The sequence below is a fragment of the Tamandua tetradactyla genome, chromosome 9, assembly GCF_023851605.1.
Source record: "Tamandua tetradactyla isolate mTamTet1 chromosome 9, mTamTet1.pri, whole genome shotgun sequence".
Taxonomy (NCBI): Eukaryota; Metazoa; Chordata; class Mammalia; order Pilosa; family Myrmecophagidae; genus Tamandua; species Tamandua tetradactyla.
Window position 1 is genome coordinate 7,054,681 of NC_135335.1, and position 15,953 is coordinate 7,070,633.

General features: G+C 39.6%; 1 protein-coding gene across 12 annotated transcripts in view; it reads right to left on the minus strand.

Annotated features, from left to right (window-relative positions):
* Positions 1-15,953, minus strand: part of RAD9A (RAD9 checkpoint clamp component A) — a 102,505-nt gene that overhangs the window by 53,940 nt on the left and 32,612 nt on the right. The gene's annotated exons all lie outside the window — the stretch shown is intronic.

Sequence of the window (15,953 nt, forward strand, 5' to 3'; positions counted from 1 at the left end):
ACAAAAAACAGATTCCTTCGGATTTTTTACATAAACAATCATGTCCCCTGTAAATAAATAACTTTCCTTCTTCCTTTTCAATGTATTTTTTATTTTTCTTGCCTCAAGTACCTCCAGTACAATGTTGAACAGAGTGCTGAAAGTGGATATCCTTTCCTTTACCCTATCTTATGGGAAAAAGTTTAATAGATCACAATTTAATATGATACTAGCTTTAAGATTTTTTAGGAAGTTTAAGTTTTGCTCTCTATCAAATTAAGGAAGCTCCCTTTATTCCTAGTTTGCTGAGAGTTTTTAAGATAATCAAATGACTTTTCTCTTTTATTCTGTTAATGCATCAATATGTATCAAATTGATTAACTTTTGAACAACGTAACGACCTTGCATTCTTGTAGTGAATATTTGATCATAATCTTTGTTTTTCTATTGCTGGATTTTATTTGCTAATATTTTGCTGAGAATTTTGCTTCTATGTTCATAAGAGATTGACCTGTAAATTTTTCTTGCAATGTCTATTTTTAATGTTTTATTAACAAGGTTTGCAGGCCTCATATAATGAATAGGAAAGTGTTCTCTTTTTTTTTTTTTTTAAAGGAGTTTGTATAAGGTTGGTATTTTCTTTTCCTTAAATGTTTGACAAAATTAACCATGACACTGTCTGCACCTGGAGTTTTCTTTGTGGGAAGAATTTTTAATTACAAATTCTATGTCTTTAATAACTACAGGGATATTGAGATCTTTATATCTTTTTGTGTCAGTACCAGTAAGTTGTTTTTCAAAAATCTGCTCATTTCATCTCAATTGTCAAATTCATGGGCATAAAGTTCTTCATAGAATCCTTTATTATCTCTTTAATGTCTAACAATTCATAATGGTATCCACTCTTTTATTCCCAATAATTGGTGTTTTAGTTTGTTAAATGCTGCCAGAATGCAATATATCAGAAATGGAATGGCTTTTAAAAAGGGAATTCATTATATTACAAGCTTATAGTTCTGAGGACATAAAAATGTCCACACTAAGACTCAAGAAAGGCCAATGTCTGTTACATGGGAAGGCACATGGCTGGCATCTGTTGGTCCTTGTTCCCAACTCATTTGCTTTCAGTTTCTAATGCCAGTAGTCTCCTCTCTAAGAGTCTGTGGGCCTTCAATTAGCTCCTCTGTGATACAACTCTGGGTTCTGGCTTGCTTAGCACCTCATGGGAAGGTATGGGGACATCTGCTGGGCTCTGTATCTCCAAACATTTGTATCTAGGCATCTATTCTCTCTGTCGGCACTCAAGCATCTCCAAATGTTTGCCTCTCTGTTGGCTCTGAAGCAACTGTGTTCTTTTCAAAATGTCTCCCCTTTTAAAGAATTCCAGTAAACTAATCAAGACCCACTTTGAAGAGTCACATCTCCATTGAATCAAAGATCACATCCACAATTGAGTGGGTCAGTCTCCATGGAAACAATCTAATCAGAGGTTTCCATCCTACAATACACAAAACTTTCAAACCAGCAAATTGGTAATACAATTTTCTTAGCCAGTCTTGATAGAGACTTACCAATTTTATCAATTTTTTTAAATAGCCAACTTTTGGCTTTGCTAATTTTCTTTATACATTATTTTCTATTTTATTAATTTCTGCTCTACATTATTTCCTTCCTTTGGGTTTAACTTGTGTTTCTAACTTCTTTTCTTTTATTGAGCTATAATTCACATAACAAATTCACCATTTTAAAGTGTACAATTCAATGGCTTTCAATATCTTCAGTATGCACCCCAGAAAGAAACCCTGTGCCTATTAGCAGTCAGTCCTAATTGTGCCTTCTTCCATACTCTGACAATCACTGATAAATACTTCAAGTCTGTGGATTTGTCTATTCGGAACATTTCATGTAAGTGGAATCAAACAATATATGGTCTTTTTGTGTTAGGCTTCCTTCAGTTAGCATAAGGTTTTCAAGGTTCATCCATGTGTAATTAGTTATGGTCAGATAGTATTCCATTGTATGGACATACCACATTGTTTATCCATTCATTAGCTGGTAGACATTTGAGTTGTTTCCATTTTTTTTTACTATTATTAATAATGCAACTATCAACAATTATGTACAAGTTTTTGTATGAACACTGTTTTCTATTCTCTTGGGTATACAACTAGGAATGGAATTGCTAAATCATGGTAATTCTATTATTAACTGACTGAGGAACTACCAAACTTTTTGTAGTTCATTAAAAAAAAACATACAATATTGATTTTAAACCTTTCTATTTTTTGTATGCAGATGTTTAAAGTTATACACTTTCTTCTAGGTACTTCTTCAGCTGTACCACACAAATTTTGATATGCTATGCTTTTATCACAGTTCAGTTGGAAACATTTTCTAATTTTGTACGTGTTTTCTTCTTTGATGCTTAGTTAATTAGAAATATATTTTTAATTTCCAAATATTTAGGGATTTTCTAGTTATGTTACGTGGTAACTCAGGGGTCAGGACCCCTTCCTTTAGGGAACAAAACAGAAAAGAAAAAAGCCTTAAGCATGTAGCAGCCTGCATGACTACAGCACAGACACAGAAGATAAACAGACCACCCTTCCTCTCAAGGGGGAAAGAATGTATTGTCAAAGGCGTTAATACTCCCCTCCCCTAATCACTGTTGGTAACCAACTCATGAGACTTGCTGAAACTCCACTGTAACCAAATCTTGTGAGACTCTGCTGAACTTGATAAGCCACTCCCTTCCTCCTGTTTGCCCAGATCACTGACTTCTATTTTGCAACTAGCTGCCATTGGGAAGGATCTTCTCCTGTTAGTAAATGCCTAATTAAAACTCATGAGTAACTCTCTGCCTACCGTGTTCTTTGGTCTTGGGGCTATGCTGGGTTGGGACATTTGGCGAGCCATCCAAGATATCAAAGAGCTGCCAGCCATAAAAGATATATGATTACTGGCAAATTCTGGGATGGCCTGTAACATCCATGTAGGGAGGGGTGGCTACCCTTCTAGATGAATGGGGACCACTGAGGGAGTATGCCATTTCAGAAAAAGCCAGGATTAGAGATGGAGTTATCTAGAAAGGGTCTGTGGAAAGTCCTATAGCCTGATGGTTTTGGTCTTTGTGTTCTACACGGAAAATCAACAATTTTTTTGCTAGATTTTATTTGTGTGAATGGATCCACTGCAAATCTGAACTAAAAGGGACAGAAAAGGGACAAATTGAAGGAAAAATGGCTTCAGAGGCAGAACTATGGAAGCTAAGGTCTGGAGCCAGGAAATCTTGGGCCAGGAGAGTTGACCCACCCATACACATGGAGAGGATGAGTTTACCCCAGAGGCAGAGGGCAGGCCTTCCACATCATTTCTCAGGAAGAGTTTTGCTGCCCCCGGCCTTGAAAAGGATAGAAAGCATAAAGTGGGGATTGAGGGGAGTCTGGCTGCTACCCTGTTGTTCTGGAGGGGTTGAACATGTGACCCAGATATGACAGGGATCTTCGGGTGCTGCCTTGAAGCTTGGGTAGAGCTGAGAGAAAGGTGGTCCCCACATGTGCCCCAGGGTTGCAACTCTCACCCCAATGTCTGGGGAGAGCAGCGCTGCTGCATAGGTCCTAGGAAATGGTGGGACTGCTGCTTTTGAAAGCCCCAAGGATACATGACTCTCAGACTTTGAAACCTAAAGGCATTTGCCCTGCAGGTTTTCAGAATTGTTTGGGTTCAGTGACCCCTATGTTCCTTCCTATTTCTCCCTATGAAAATGGGGGTATTTATCCTATGAATGTTCTTCCTTTGTATATTGGCAGCAGACAGATCTAAGTTTTACAGGTCCAGAGTAGAATTTTGCCTTAGGACAGATCATGGCTGTAACTGATCTTGATGAGATTTTGTACTGGTTTTGACTTTGTGTTGTATTTATATCGTTACTGAAATGATTTACGGTTTTGTGATATTGTAATGAAATGAATGTATTTTGTATATGTAAAGAACATGCCTTTTTGGGATCCAGAGGGTGGAATGTGCTGATTTGAAATTGTTGTGTACCCCAGAAAAGCCATGTTCTTTAATCCTGAGTTAATACCGTAAGATGAGATCTTGTTGATTAAGTTCTTTCCATGAATACGTTACCCACCCAATTGTGGGTGGGACCTTTTGATTAGGTGGTTTCTGTGGAGATGTGGAAACCATTCAAAGTGGGGTAGCTTCCTGGAGTCCTTTAAGAGGGAACCATTTTAGAAAGAGCTTCAGAGCTGACACAGCCAGAGATCTTTCAAGGTGCAGGGCCCAGCAAATGTCACCATGTGTCTTCCCATGAGATGCTAAGCAAGCCAGAACCTGGAGAGAGTCAAGGGAAGCCAAGAGATGAAATCCAGCCTGGAGACACCAAGGAAGAAATTCCCACAGGAAACACTGGCTGAAAGCAATGGTGCCCAGGAGCAAGGGACCAGTGGATACCAGCCAGGTGCCTTCCCAGCTGACAGGTGATCTGGATGGCATCAGCATTTCTTGAGTGAAGGTAACCTCTTGTTGTTGCCTTAATTTGGACATTTTCACAGCCTTGGAACTATAAACTTGCAACTTAATAAATTCCATTTTTAAAAGGCAATCAATTTCTGGTATATTGCTTTTTGGTAGCATTATCAAACAAAAACACATGGGAAGGACAATGGACAGTTACTGTGTTACCCCAAGAGTACCTTCACAGTCCCACTATTTGCCATGGCTTAGCTGCTCGAGACCTGAAACTGTGGAAGCCCCCACCTCCACCCACCAAATGTAATTATTTTCTATTACATCGATGATATTATGCTAACCAGTAACTCTTTTTCAGGACTAGAAACCACTATCTACACAGCGGTGACCCACCTTGAAAGCTGGGGATGGGTGGTAAATTGAGACAAATTAAAGGGACCTGGGGGCTCTATCAAATTTTTGGGTGTCGTCTAATCAGGTAATAGGTTAGACCTAGTCCTTCTGCTGTTGTTGGCAAAGTACAGAATTACCCCACTTCACACACTGCCAAGCAGTTAATGGCTTTTCTTGGTTTACTGGACTTTGGAGACTGTTTATACTTCACTGGGCACGAATTTTAAAATCTCTGTATACTCTAGTTCACAAGGGGAAGGCTTGGGAATGGGATACTCTGCAGCAGGCTGCTTTTGAAAAGTCCAAATGAGCTACAGCACAAGCACAAGCTTTAAGGGAGGTGGACTAAGAGCGGTGGACTCAGATATGTGTCTTGTAAATTGTATGTGGCCGGTACAGATACTGGCTTTGGGTGGGATTTGTGGCAACAGCAACAGGCAAAACATGTACCTTTTGGCTTCTGGTCTCAGTTATGAAAAGGGGCAGAACTAAGATATAGCCCTCTGGAAAAGCAGTTATGTATGGCCTATCATGCCCTGCTACAAGTTGAAGAGCTGACTCAGAAATGTCCTGTGACTTTACGAATGGTCATCTCCATTCAGAGGTGGGTACGTGACACTGCTAACAAGGCCCACTCAGGAAGTGCTCAATTTAGCCTGCTGACAAAGTGGAAAGCTTATCTCCTGCAATGCAGCATCTTTAATAGCAGTGCTCTAAATGAAGAAATGCATGACATTTTAGGCTCAGTTTCTTATGTGGAAGAACAATGTTTACCCCTCCCTGCTGATCCTCCCAAGGTGGTTACCCCTACACCCAAGGTTGATGGATGTGGAAGTATACCTGACTACACATGGTATACTGATGGATCAGCACATGGGCAACCCGTTACCTGGATGACCATGGCTGTCTAACCTAGTAGTGATATCATCTCGTGGAAGACTGGAACTATGCACAGAATGGTCAGTGGGCTGAACTGAGGGCTATGTGGCTGGTCATCAACCATGAGCAAGGAGACGTACTAATCCCTGGTACTGATAATTGGGCTGTATACTGAGGCTTGATGGTGCGGATGGTCACAAGAACAGTGGACTATCATCAGCTGCCCCTTCGGTAGAAGGAGATGTGGGAAGACGTCTGGACTGCTTGCCACAAGTATGAGGTAACTATTTTCCATGTTTCTGCCAATAACACTGATTCTTCACCAGGCAACCACTGAAGCACATGCTCCGCAAAAGTTTGTAGCCTAGATAAGCAAGCTGTGATATATACATACGATGGAATATTATGCAGCTGTAAGACAGAATAAAGTCATGAAGCATGTAACAACATGGATGGACCATAAGGACATTATGCTGAGTGAGATTAGCCAGAAACAAAAGGACAAATATTGTATGGTTTCACTGATATGAACTGACATTAGTGAATGAACTTGGAGTATTTCAGTTGGTAACAGAGAACATCAGGAGATAGAAATAGGGCAGATTTTGGGTAATTGGAGCTGAAGGGATACATATTGTGCAACAGGACTGATTGTAAAAATTCAGAAATGGATAGCACAATACTACCTAACTGTAATACAATAATGTTAGTCATTGAATGAAGCTGAATGTGAGAATGATAGAGGGAGGAGGCCTGGGGGGCACAAAAATCAGAAGGAAAGATAAACAATAAAGACTGAGATGGTATAATCTAGAAATGCCTAGAGTGTATAATGATAGTGACTAAATGTGCAAATTTAAAAATGTTTCTGCATGAGGAAGAACAAAGGAATGTCAATAATGCAGGGTGCTGAAAGTAAATGGTAATTCACATTTTAAAACTTTAATTTATGTGCAAGACTAAAGCAAAAAATGTTTATTTGGTACAAAATTTATAATTTGACTAGTGCATCTCCTAATATAACTTATGTGGACAGCTTACTTGAACACCATAGTACTTGGAACCTTGCGTAGGGCATGAGATTTTGTAGGTTTGTCCAGAGTGATCCCCAGATAAATCCCAGAGCAATTTGAACAATGAATAGGGAAGTATTTGCAGAGTCCCCTAGGGGGAATGGTGAGAAAGGGGGAAAATTCAACTTCCCCAAGTGGAGAATTCTTGATATTCTCACAGGCAGTGGGGACAGCCAAAGCAATAGGCTGAGCCTCCAATCTTGGGGTTTGTTCATATGAAACTTAATCCTGCAAAGGATAGGCTAGTCCTACTTAAAATTAGGCCTAAGAGTCACCCTCAAGAGAACCTCTTCTGTTGCTCAGATGTGGCCTCTCTCTCTCAGCCGACACAGCAAGCAAACTCACTGCCCTCTCCCTCTCTAAGTGGGACATGACTCCCAGGGGTGTGGACCTTCCTGGCAATATGGGACAGAAATCCTAGAATGAGCTGGAACTCAGCATGAAGAGATTGAGAAAATCTTCTCCATCAAAAGAGAAAAGAGCAAAATGAGACAAAACAAAGTGTCAGTGGCTGAGAGATTTCAAACAGTCGAGAGGTTATCCTGGAGGTTATTCTTATGCATTAAATAGATATCACCTGTTTAGTTAAGGTGTAATGGAGAGGCTGGAGGGAACTGCCTGAAAATGTGGAGCTGTGCTCCGGTGGCCATGCTTCTTGAAGTTAATTGTATGATGATATGGCTGTCACAGTGTGACTATGTGGTTGTGAGAGCCTTGTGTCTGATGCTCCTTTTGTCGACTTTATCAACAGACAAGTAAAACATATGGATCAAAAATAGATAAATAATAGGGGAAACAAACATTAAAACAAATTAGTAGACTGAAAAGCTGGTGATTGGTGAAGGGGCAGGGTAAGGGGTATGGTATGTATTAATTTTTTTGTTTTCTTTTTATTGCTTTTTCTGAATTGATGCAGACGTTCTAAGAAATGATCATGATGATGAATATACAACTATGTGATGATAGTGTGAGTTATTGATTATATAACAAGAATGGAATGATCATATGATAAGAATGTGTTTATATGTGGTTATGTATCATAAACAAAAAATAAATTAAAAAAAAACTAAAAGTGAAAAAAAATTTGTAGCCTAGAGCCAGCATCACATGAGGCTGCTGAATAGTTACACAGGAAACAGGGCACCGAGGGTACCAGACTTAGTGGAGTTTGGTGCAGCAATTTTGGTTGCCCAACATGAGGCAGCAGTTAAAGGAAGTTGTGCATCTTACCCCTCCTACTCACTATGCCAGCTGTTTTAGTTTGCTAACACTGCTGGAATGTAATATACGAGAAATGAGTTGGCTTTTATAAAGGGGATTATGCTGATTTGAAAGTATTATGTACCCTAGAAAAGCCATGTTTTAATTCTGATCCAGTCTTGTGGGAGCAGCTGGTTCTTTTAACCCTGATTTGATACAGTACGTTGGAAACTTTTGATTAGTTATCTCTGTGGCGATGTGACGCACCCAATTGTGGGTGTGATCTTTTAATTAGGTGGAGATGTGACTCCACTCATTCCAGGTGGGGCTTGATTAGTTTACTGGAGTCCTTTAAAAGAGAAACATTTTGGAGAGAGCCAGAAATGACAGAAGTCTCTGAGCTGACAAAAACTTCACAGCAGCGTTGACACAGATGCAGAGAAATGGAGAGCAGAGACAAGGATGTTTGGAGATACCTGGAGTCCAGAGCCATCACCATGAGATGTTAAGCAAGCCAGAAGCTGGAGAGAGCCAAGGGAAGCCAAGAGATGAAAGCCAGCCCTGGAGAAGCAAAGTGAGGAACCCTCACAGGAACAGAAGCTGAAGGCAAGGAAGCCCAGGAGCAAGGGACCAGCAGATGTGAAGGTAACCTCTTGTTGGTGCCTTAATTTGGATACCTTCACTTCTAAATTCCTCTTCATAAAAGTTGTTCCATTTCTGGTATACTGCATTCCAGCAGCTTTCAAACTGACACAGGGATTTATTAAGTTACAAATTTACAGTTCTAAGGCCATAAAAATGTTCAAATTGAAGCATTCAGAAAAAGATACCTTGACTCAAGAAAGGCAGATGGCAAATGGACCATCTGTCAGCTGGGAATGCACATGGCTCGTGTCTGCTGGTCCTTTGGCTTCTGGTTTCAAACAGCTTTCCTGGGGGTATACTGCATTTCCAGCAGCATTTAACAACTTAAAATATCCCTCACAGCACCCCTTCCCCAGGAACACTTTTGTCTATGAGTAGAAATTTGGGTTGTATTCAATTAGATCCGCAAGATTTGCTTCTCATAGTTACCCATAAGCATCTTTCTTTTCACCCTTTGCTACCCATAGCATTGTAGCAAATACTTTTTCGCAATAGGCTTCCTCAGTAAACTATACACACAATAAATCTCAATGCTGAGGGTGCATGAACTGCCACTGTTGAGTAGCCTGCCTTGGACTGTGACTCCTCTGAACTGGACTAAGTGGAACACCCTGCTAGCCTGGTAGAATTCTCCACCTTGGAAAATCTGGAAAAGAATCTTCTCACTTAAAATTAACTCACAAGTTTTATCAATTGTCAGTTAAATGGTTTAATTCCCTTACTTGGCCATTGTGGCATCACTTTATGGAGTTGCTATCTCTGTATGGGGGACTCCTAGTGTTCTGTTGTTTCTATTACACTGCTTTTGTGGAATATGGATGTGATGTCTGTCCTATGATCAATGCAGACTGCTGGGGGGGGGGGCTGCGGCAACCAGGGGTCAGGACCCCCTCTCTTAGTGGGGGAAAATATGAAGCCTTAAGCAAGTAGAAGCCTGTATGACCACATCACAGATATTAAAGGTCAACAGAACCACCACCACCACCACCTTCCCCCACAAGGGGAAAGAATGTATTGTCAAAAGCACTAAAAGTCTCCTCCCCTAATCACTGTTTTTAACCTATTCTCATTAGACTATGCTGAAACTACATTGTAACCAAATCTCATGAGACTCTGTTTAACTTTATAAGCTACTCCCTTCCTCTTGCTTGTGTGGATCACTGACTTTCATTTCCCAACTGGCCACCATTGAGAAGGATCTTCTGTTAGTAAGTCCCTAATTAAAATTCATGGGTGTGTTCTCTGGTTCTGGGGCTATGCTGGGTTTTATTATCATTTATTTCTAATTCAATTCCATTGTGATCAGAAAGGATACTCTGCAAGATTTTAATCTTTTGAAATTTATTGAGACTTATTTTATGGCCCAGGATATAATGTAACTTGATGAGTGTTGTGTGCATGTTTGGGGGGAAAAACGTGCATTCTGTAGTTATTTAGTGGAATTGCTTCAATATCAATTAAATCAAGTCAGTTGGTAATATTATTCAGATTGTCTATACCCTTATAGCTATTGTCTAGCTTATCTATCAATTACAAATAGAGGGGTTTTCAAATCTCTGTGATTGTGTATTTGCCTATTTCTCTTTAGTTCTGTCAGATTTTACTTCATATTTTTAGCTTGGTTATTAGGTGCAAATACATTTTGGATTATTTTCCTGTTGAATTAACCCATTTCTGATTTTGAAATGTTTCTCTTTATTTCTGCCATTACTCCCTGTCTTGAAGTTTACTTTATCTGATAATCATACCAGCTTTCTTGTACTTTCCATTTACAAAGCATATCTTTTCTTTATTCTTTTACTTTCTACTTATCTATGGTTTTTAAATTGAAAGTATGTCTCTTTTAGACATTATATAATTGGGTCTTGATTTCTTTTATCCTGTCTCATAATCTCTGCCTTTGAATGCTCATATTTAGTGGAATTATTACTATGGCTAGATTTAAGTCTAACATCTTGCTATTTGTTTTTTATTTGCCCCACACTATTTTTGCCCTGCTGTTCCTCTTTTCCTGCCATCGTTCATAAGACAGAATGTTTCTAATATATTTTATTTCTTCAGTCTGCTTTACAGCTAAACCTCTTTTTATTATTTTAATCGTCACTCTAGAGATTACAATATGTATATTGAATTTATCACAGCCTAATTGAGCTTCCTCTCTCTTCACAAATATAAGAACCTTATGTAATATAATTCTATGTATTCTCCACGCTTTTTACTATGATTATTATATATTTACTTCTACATATGTCGTTACTTATATACCTTACAATGATATTAGTATTGCTGTAAATAGTCATTTGTATTTTACAGAAGTTAAGGAAAGAAAAAAAAATAGCTGGTCTTTCATATTTACCAGATATTTGCTATTTCTGTGGCTCTTCATTCCTTTCTATAGCTCCAAGTTTCAGATTTCCTTTTAGCCTTTCTCATAAAATTGCTGGCAATAAATTCTCTCCACTTTCATTTTTGCTGGAAAGGTCTTTATTTTCTTCTCATTTTGAAGGATATTTTCAATGAATAAAGAATTCTAGATTAAAACTCTTCTTCTGTCAGCACTTCAAAGGAATGAGTCCACTGTCTTCTGTCCTCTATTCTTCATACCACTGTTCTTTTCTGAGTAATGTGTCTCTCTTTTCTGCTGCTTTCAAGATTTTTTTCTTTACCTTTAGTTTTCAGCATCTTCACTATACGCTCCTAGTCTATGTGTGACTATCTTTCTTTTTTTTAGGATTTTTATTAATTTGTTTATTTAACAAATAATTTTATTTATTTATTTATTTCAAACATAGCATACAAACATGAACATTCTTACCATATGATAATTCCATTCTTAGTATATAATCAGCAACTCACAATATCATCACATAGGTGTATATTCATCACCATGATCATTTCTTAGGACATTTGCATCAATTCAGAAAAAGAAAAAAACTCATACATACCATACCCCTTACCCCTTCCTCTCATTGACTGCTAGTATTTCCATCTACCCAATATAGTTTAGCCTTTGTTTCCCCTATTTTTTTTCTATACCCCTTACCACTCCCTTTCATTGATGACTAGCATTTCAATCTACTAAATTTATTTTAACATTTGCTCCCCCTGTTATTTTTTTTAATCCATATGTTTTACTCATTGGGCCACACTGTAGACAAAAGGAGCATGAGAGACAAGGTTTTCACAATTACACACTGCGACTGTCTTTCTATTCTTCCTGATTGGGGTTCACCAAGCTTTTTCAATCTATAAATGAATGTTTTTCATAAAATTTCGCTCTCCTCTCCTTCCGGAACTCCAAATACATATGTCAGACTGTCTGATTTTGCCGTACAGGTCACAGAATTTCTGTTAATTTCTTTTCAATATTTTTTTTGGGGATGCATGGTCCAGGAATTGAACCCAGGTCTCCCGCATGGAAGGTGAGCATTCTACAACTGAATCTTTTCAATATTTTTAATCTCTGATTTTCAGATGACATCATTTTTCTGGATCTATCTTCAAATTCAGACCTTTACTTCTTCCAAGCTGCTTCCCCCTCCTCCTCCTCTTTCTACTCCTGCAATCTTCTGTTAAGCCTATCCAATGCATTTTCCATTTTCAAACTTGCACTTTTCAGTTGTAGAATTTCCATTTGGCTCTTTTTTACAGGTTCAATTTGCCTGTTAAGATTCCCTGTTAACAAGTGAATAAAAAAGTACTTGCAAAGTCCCCTTCGGGGAATGGTGAGAACGGGAAAATTCAACTTCCCCAAGTTGAATTCTTGATAGTCTCACAAGCAGTGGGGACAACCAAAGCTATAGGCTGAGCCCCCAGTCTTGGGGTTTCTTCATATGAAACTTAACCCCACAAAGGATAGGTCAAGCCTACTTAAAATTAGGCCTAAGAGTCACCCCCAGGAGAACCTCTTCTGTTGTTCAGATGTGGCCTCTCTCTCCAGCCAACACAACAAGCAAACTCACCACCCTCTCCCCCGGTCTACGTGGGACATGACTCCCAGGAGTGTGGACCTTCCTGGAAACATGGGAAAGAAATCCCAGAAGAGCTGAGACTCAGCATCAAAGGATTGAGAAAAGCTTCTCGATCAGAAGGGGGAAGAGGGAAATGAGACCAAGTGTCAATGGCTGAAAGATTTCAAACAGAGTCGAGAGATTATCCTGGAGGTTATTATTATGCATCAAGTAGATATCATCTTGTTATTCAAGATGTAATGGAGAGGCTGGAAGGAACTGCCTGAAAATGTAGAGCTGTGTTCCAGTAGTCATGTTTCTTGAGGATGACTGAATAATGATACAGCTGTCACAATGTGACTGTGATTGTGAAAACCTTGTGTCTGATGCTCCTTTTATCTACCTTGTCAACAAAGGAGTAGAACATATGGAATAAAAATAAATAATAGGGGGAACAAATGCTAAAATAAATTTAGTTTGAAATGCCAGTGATCAATGAAAGCAAGGGGTAAGGGGTATGGTAGGTATGATCTTTTTTTTTTTCTTTCCTGTGTTCGTTATATTTCTTTCTCTATTGTCTTTTTATTTCTTTTTCTGAATTAATGCAAATGTTCTAAGAAATGATGACTATGCAACTAGGTGATGATATTGTGAATTACTGATTATGTGTGTTGTTTTATTTTGTTTTTTTTTTAATTAATAAATAAATTTTTAAAAAATAGCAACTAAAAAAAAAACAAAAAACTCTGCTCCACTGGCAACCCTTTGGCAGTAACTGTCTGCTAGGTTTTGCAAAGTCTCGCCCTGTGCATATGCAGCCCAGCCCTGAGCTAAGGATCCAGAAAGAACACACATATAGACTTATTGACATCCCCCTTCTGCACAGCTCCCTCCTTCCAGTACCCTACCCTGCAGCTACTTCATTAACCCTCAACTCTGATTTTTGCTTTATCACCACAGCAAAACTATTGTGCTCTGCATGGGCTCCACCTGTGTGTTATTATGGTCAGTAAATTGCCCAGGCAATTTACTGGTTCAGGGGCCAGGATTAATGTGTTTTCCTTTTCTCAGTAATCTCAATCCAGCTAACTGTTCAAAGTGTAATAACAGTTGCTTTATATATTCAATCCAGTTTTATAGCTGCTTATAATATAAGGTTTTTGCTCCCAATATACTTACAATATAATTGCTGCTCTGGCATGGTCAGATTAAATGATTAAATTTTTTTTCATTCCCTGTCCACTGAAAAGGTTTGGAAGCAATAAAACTCTAGTAGTAGTGAACACACATAGAACCCAACCTTAATTTCTAAATATCTTTTCCACTTAAAGTAAGTATGGGTTTCTCTGGACAAATGGTTGATCCCGGGTCTGGAGCTGGAAAAATCCAAGATACATCTGGAAAATTATGTTGTGTTAGAAAACAACAAAATGCTCAAGAACTAATAGAGGGAAAATTTGGGGAAGGTGGCAGATTAGGAAATTCCAGGAATTAGTCCCTCTACCAAAACAACTATTGACTGGCAGGAAGTGTCTGAATCAACTATTTGGGAACTCTGGAGTCTAGTCGAACATTGTACAGCAACCAGGGAAGAGCTGGAGGATTACTGTAAATGCCAGTGAATTTTATCCTCTGTGCGGTAGCTATCATCCTCTAACCCCCTCTAACCCTCTAACCCAGCTAGCTTGGGATATCGATGGGGGATATCAGTGGGGACTGCAGCCTTGGTTCCTGGTAGAGCTTGCTGATATCACAGTGGGCAATAAGGACCTTATTGGGAGTGGTGGTCTCTGATCAATCATCACTACTTTTGATTACCTACTTAAGATCACTAAACTAACAGAAATTAGGAAAACATTATCTGAACAAAATAAAGAGATAGAAATTATAAAAAGGAACCAAATAAACGTTGGAGTTGCAAATAAACAACGCACTTGGCAGATACAACAGTAGATTTGAAAAGGCAGAAGAAAGGATCACTGAACTTGAAGACAAGACATTTTAAATTATCTAGTGTGTGAAGATGGGAGAAAAAATAATGAAAAATGAACAGAGCCTTGGAGCCTTGTGAGACACCATCCCACATACCAACATTCATATCATTAGAATCCCAGAAGCACAGAGAGAGAGAAGGGAGCAGAAAAAGTATTGGAATGACTAATGGCCAAAAACTTCCCCAATCTTATGAAAGATATGAATATATAGATCAGGAGGCTCAACAAACTCCAAGCAGAATATACTCTTAGAGATCTTCACCAAAGCACATTATAGTGAAACCACCAAAATGCAAAAACAGAGAGGATTTTGAACATTAAGAGACAAGCAACTAGTGGTATATAAGGGATCCCCAATAAGATTAACGGTGGATTTCTCATAGAAACCATGGAGGCCAGAAGACAGTGGGATGGCATAATTAAAGTTCTTAAAGAAAAAAAAAAAAAAAGCAACTGAGAATTTTCTAGCCTGCATAATTATCTTTCAAAAATGAAGGAGAAGACTTCCAGAGGATGATGGAATATAATAGGCTCAGTTCTCCCCTTCTCCATAGAACTAGAGAAGTGGCAGAAAAATGACCAGGACAGTAGTTTCAGGGTGCCCAATGACCTAGGAGAGTCTTCTACACTATATACGGAGAAGCTGACAAATTGGCAGGGAGAGAATGGGGTGAATGGGCTCAGTCATGACTCCACTAGAGACAAGAGGCTGTGCCCAGGAAAGTGCCTGCTCCCGCAGCTAGCTTGGGATATCAGCCCCCTCAGCTCTGTAGTCCAGAGTTCCACTGGGGAATCCGGAAGTCAGCTGACTAGCTTTCTGTGCTCATAGAAACAATTCAGATAATGTACAGAGCCTATAGCTTTCCTTTCCACATGGAGTCCTGGAGCCCTTAAGAGTACACAGACAGGGAGGCAGGGATAAGGAAGCAAGCCACACTGCATCCCATGCCCCAGTACCAGTAGTGCATGATGCTCCCTGCAACCTGGCACCCTGTGCCCATGCACCCCACACTTGTGCCCCTCACGCCATACACCATACCCCCATGCCATAACCTGCCTCACCTTCACTCCCATGAGCTGTGCCCTTACCTCAGGGAACTGACCTCTGCCTCCGTGACCTGCCATGCACCCCATGCCACACCACATCCCACACCCTATGTCCCACTCCCTGTGTCTCCACCACACCATGCCCCATACTCCCTTGCCACACCCCTGCACCATGTGCCCTGTGCCTCCATTTCCCACCCCATGACCCCAAGCCATGCCCTATGCCCTCACTCCATCCCTCACTGTGCCCCATAGCCCTGTGCGCCATGCCCCATACCATGCCTAGCCAGCAGGTATTTCGACACTGGCTGTGGACA